Source organism: Neomonachus schauinslandi, chromosome 16 (genome assembly GCF_002201575.2).
Source record: "Neomonachus schauinslandi chromosome 16, ASM220157v2, whole genome shotgun sequence".
Lineage (NCBI taxonomy): Eukaryota > Metazoa > Chordata > Mammalia > Carnivora > Phocidae > Neomonachus > Neomonachus schauinslandi.
In genome coordinates this window covers 33,772,204-33,777,589 of record NC_058418.1, presented here as the reverse complement: position 1 = coordinate 33,777,589, position 5,386 = coordinate 33,772,204, and positions in this window count along the sequence as shown.

Below are 5,386 nucleotides of genomic sequence, written 5' to 3'. Positions count from 1 at the left end.
ATAGATAGATAGATAGATAGATAGATAGATAGATAGATAGATAGATAACCACTGCATTACTTGCCCTGGCTTACAGAGCTCTACCCAACCCGGGCCCGATCTCATCTATTGCCATGCCCTCACCCTGCTCCTAGCATCCCAAGGGCCTTGGCAAGAGATGTTTCCTCTTGTTGAAATGCTCTTCCTCTAACTTCTGAAAGACTAGTTCCTTCTTGTCACTCAGTTCCCAGCCTGTTTCCTTCTCAGGGAGGCTCTTCCTAACTACATGCTCAGAGGCATCCAGCTACCCTGTTACATCACCCTGATTTAATTATCATTGTGGCATCTCTTATTTTTTTGTTTACTTTTTCATGTCATTTATATTTGTTTCCCTCTACTAGAAAGTAAGCTCCTTAGGAGCAGGGATTCTATTTGTTATTTGTTATTTTCTGCTGTACTTCTGTCATCTGAAACAGTATGGCATACATAGTAGGTGCTCAATAAATGTTTATTGAGTGGATATAGATATGCATGCATGATAAGTTGTGGAAAGAGGTCTTGTTTAATACCTAGTCATGTCCCTCTTGGTGTTTCAGGTGCCCTCCTATCTCCAAGGAGTTCAAAGTCCCCATCTAAATACTACACCTTAGTGTTTTAATGAAAGTCTCAAAATCAGTAGGACAGCCCAGACCTGAAGGAGCCAAGAATTCAGAGAATAGACACATTCCAGTGATGGACAGAAGAATGCAGAAGAACCCAGGAATATACGTGGTACTGGAAAGGTGGACAGAATGGAAAATCCAGGTAAATTTAGCAAGCACACACTGACCTCCCCAGGTTCCCAGCATGGTGCTATACACTGTAGAGATAAGAGATGAGAAAGTCCTAGTCTCAAGCATACAGGTGGCCCCTGAGACTCTACCTGAAGGGCCCAGAGGGAAGGGGCATCATTTGAGTAATTTGACAGGTAGACTGAAAAACCTGAGCAGAATGGCCAGAGCTAAGACAACTTTAAAATTGTCATCTTATACTGGGACGCCTGGGTGGCTCAGTCAGTTGGGCATCTCTTGGTTTTGGCTCAGGTGGTGATCTCGGGATAGTGGGATCCACACTCAGGGCAGAGTCTGCTTGGGACTCTCTCTCCCTCTCTCTCTTTTCCTCCCCCACCCACCCCCCATGCACTCTCTCTCTCTCTCAAATAAACAAATCTTTTTTTTTTTTTAGAAAGTCATAGTACAGATGACAATCGCTGGGCAAATAACATAGGAACAAACCCAGTGACACCTACTCCCCTTCAACAGGAACAGGTCCACTGGTACTTATATCTCTTACTGTGCTTCTCTGATCCACACATGAGCCCACAGTTCCCACAGCCAAAAAGTGTCTGAAGCCACTCTATGCTAGGCAGACCCAGATCTTGGACTAGCTTAACAGTAAAAGGTTTTGAAAACATTCCATCATTTTAAGACAATATTTGCTTTAAACCTTTTCCACTTCTGTCTTTATGAAATACATAAATAGAAGCAATGCACTGACATTCTCATTTTCAAGTCCCCAGTGGATTTCATTGTCAGAGTCACCTGGGGTTATCAAGTTGCTTCCTTCACAATTGCCGGCCACGTCAGACCGGGAACAGACTACCATATGCTTTGCACATCCCACTCCAATTGGAACAGATCTGTCTCATTCTTCAGAACAGAACAAAGGCTGGTATTGATTTCTCCATGAACAACAGTGCTTAACTCTTGTGCTTTCAGCCTGAGGGGCCCTGGAAGCTTCAAGTATTTTTCCTGGAAGAGAGTAAGTCATCCCTCTTTCTTTTGGACTGGGATGCTTGTTCCCATGGCTTCTCAGATCTGCAGCAGGAAGCACCATTCATGAGCTGAAAGGCCATACTGCAAAAAAGCAGTGTGTCATGTGTTTACCAAGTTGCCACATTCTTACCTGCCACCATGCCTCAGTCTTTACCAGGACTGGTCATTCTGATTCACTAATTGACCAGATCAAATTCAGAAAACAATGGTTGCCTCTAAGATAAGTATAGGGTTCCTTTGAGGGCTGGGTGTGTGGCTCAGTCAGTTAAGCATCTGCCAGGGAGATCATCGCAGGTAATGATCTCAGGATCTTGGGATCAAGCCCCATGTTCAGCTCCCTGCTCAGCAGGAACTCTGCTTCTCCCTCTCCTTCTGCCCTCCCCCTCATTCATTCTCTCTCTGTCTCTCTCAAATAAATAAACAAAATCTAAAAAACTAAAAAGTAACTATAGTGTTCCAAAGGATAACATAGGACATTCCAGTCTTTTCTCTGATACAGCCCTCCTGGCAGCCTGGCAGTGAAGGCAGGGATTTCATACCTATTTTACAGATGAGAAAATTGATTCAGCAAAGCGTTTAGAAAGTTCAGGCAAGATCCTAATTCTTTGAGTTCTATTCACCCTATTGTGCTTCTTCTCATAAAAACCATCTGCCTATTTTTTCTCCTGAAATGAAGAGTTATTTGAACCAAACTGATCAAAATGATTGTTTCTTTTAATCAGAGCCAACTTTAACCCATATCTAGTAAAATTTAGGTGAAGAAAGGCTCTGGTCTTGACATACATCTCTATTTCTCAAATCTGCACTTTCCCATAGCACCAGCCAAAACAGTCCTTCCATGACTCTATCAATATTGGAAAACATCTATCGGTTTCTCCTGATGCAGAAGTTACAAAAACAGTTTGCTCAAAAATAGTCTTATGTGGTAAAAAGAATAATAATGATGAATAATATACTTAATGTTTGTTGCCCTGAATTTCCACACCCCCCATGTTATTTATTACAACACAGTGAAGTAAATATTGGGTGCTTATTTTATGAGAAGAATAGATGAAGAAATGGAAGAGACAAAATTAGTGAAGCCACATGAGGTGGCCCACCTACTCAAGGACAGATCTGAATGCCAGCAGCTTTACTGGCCCCTAAAATCTGTTCTCACACCCTCATACCTTGTTTCTCAGGCAGAGAGGTTGGGAAGAAAGTACCTGTGTTCAGCAGAAAGGATACTGTCCAATTTACTCTTCTTTCCACAAATATGTTTCAAGTGTCTAATATCTGTCACCTATCAGTCTGCTCACTGGGGCCATAGCAATGAACAAAACAGAGTCCCCACCCTCCTAAAGCTGGCATTCCAAATGCAAACATTAATGGTTTATGAATGATTGTTACTCCTTGCCTTCTATTCTCCCCACAAAAAAAGAAAATAAGATTTCTTTATATACATATCACAAAATGAGAAATTATACCTCTAGTCATAGTCAAATGTGAAGGCAATGGTTCTTGGTCTTTTTATTCCAAGGTGCTATTCAAATACATGAGCCACCACTCTCATTCACTACTGTGACACAGACAAAGCAGGCTGGGGTTCTATACAGTTCCCTGCACATTAGCTGTGTCTTAATTGCTTTTGCTCTTTCTGAAAACAGCACAGCAGAATGGAAGAAAGTATTCTGTTATTATAGGATAACTATGACTCCATAAGTAATTACTTGTAAACTTCAATACTTTTGAATGCTACAATGAATAGTAACAAATTACTTGTGACCCACCCACCCAGGGAGGTAGATATTGAGATACTATATTTACTATATTCTGGGCCAAGTCATTATTCTTAGGAATCCTATAAGATTCCTGCCCTAGAGAGAGGAACACTGTAATAAATCATCATAAACCATACATATTTTATCATGGATGTATATATCATACAGGTTGATGCCAGGCTGGAAATGCATAGCATTCAGGATAATTTTTTTTTATTTCCTCAGCTTAGCACACAATAGCAATGTGAGAAGTCAGAAATGGCCTTCCCGATAGGAAGCAAGAGGAGGGAATCAGGAGGTATGCAAAACCCTCCTCCAACCTTGCAGATATACTTTCAACCAGCCTTATTACAGAATTCAGATCAGAAAGGAGCATGATAACAGTTACAAAGATTCTCCAAGCCTCCATCTTTTTGTTGTATGGAATCAAACATCTTCCATAGATAAGAAAAGTGGTGCTTTTATTGGACATACCAGATGTATCCTCAGCTACACAGCTTTAGAACCCACCTGAATAAGTTGGGGTCCCTGCAGGAAACAGAATTCATCCCAGATCATTGAGATGAAGATATTGTAATTTAGAGACTGCTTACAGGAGTACAGGCATAGTTCAGGGAACAAATCAAAGATGATGGGGCAATAAGAAATAATAATAGGAAGACATTAGTATCCCTAAAACCAAAGCTAGTACTCTCCAGGAACCCAGTGAGAACTGGAGCCATGGAGGAGAAGTCTCCAGAGGAAGTGGCAGGATGCAGTTCTTGCCTGACAGGGCACCAAGGCAGGGACGAAGTTAGAAGAGACACTCCCTCGACCCCTCTCTCTCTCCAGACTTCCATACCCTGCCATTGCAGCCCATTGATTAAATCCAACAATGAGCCAGCCAGCAAGGAAGTCTGGGTGATGCAGTCTGCAAGGGTCAACTTTGCAGCACACAGGAAAGGGCAGAAAAGGGAAAAGAATAGAAGTGGGGATACAAATTAATAAAAAGGACAGGGGACGGGGGTAGAATGTACTCATCCTTCCAGCTCCATCTCAGGCCAACCTCTTCCTCCCTCTCTGTATCCCTGAGCTACTGGCCTTCCCAGTGGCTGTTCTACTCTCCTCAGGGTTTTTGCACCTGCCACACCTTCCTTCTCGGATTCCTTCTCGCCTTCCCCTTTCAGGCGCGTAGCTTCTCCTCCTCCTTGGAGGCCCCACTCATGCACCATTTCTCAGGGAGACTTTGGGAGACTTCAGCATTTCAGAGTCCTTCTCTATAAAGGGTTCGCTCAAAATGCCATGACATGAAGACAGATTGAATTATGAAACTCCTGCCAAGTACGTAACGTGGTACTGGGTAGAATCCAAGTGGACTGACCAGCTAAAACCAGGCAGTTGCTAAACTTCCTTGAAAGAGGATGGGTTTGGTTAACTGCAGGACTTCTATTACACTGAATGGGGTGTGCAGTTGAGAGCCAGGCGTCGAATCACCTGGGACAGGAAAGGAGAGTCTCGGCACTCCCACCGCTGCTCCTCTGCTCAGCCCCTCCTGCTGTTGAAGAATTCTCTCCCAAGTATCCATTGGGGGGGGGGGGAGGTTCTACATGACTAAGTTGCTCAAATTTCTAAACCCAGCTGGAGATTGGGTATGCTTGTTACCTGCTGCTTTTTTTTTTTTTTTAAAGATTTTATTTATTTATTTGACAGAGAGAGATACAGCGAGAGAGGGAACATAAGCGGGGCGAGAGGGAGAGGGAGAAGCAGGCCTCCCGCCGAGCAGGGAGCCCGATGCGGGGCTCGATCCCAGGACCTGGGATCATGACCTGAGCCGAAGGCAGACGCTTAACCGAC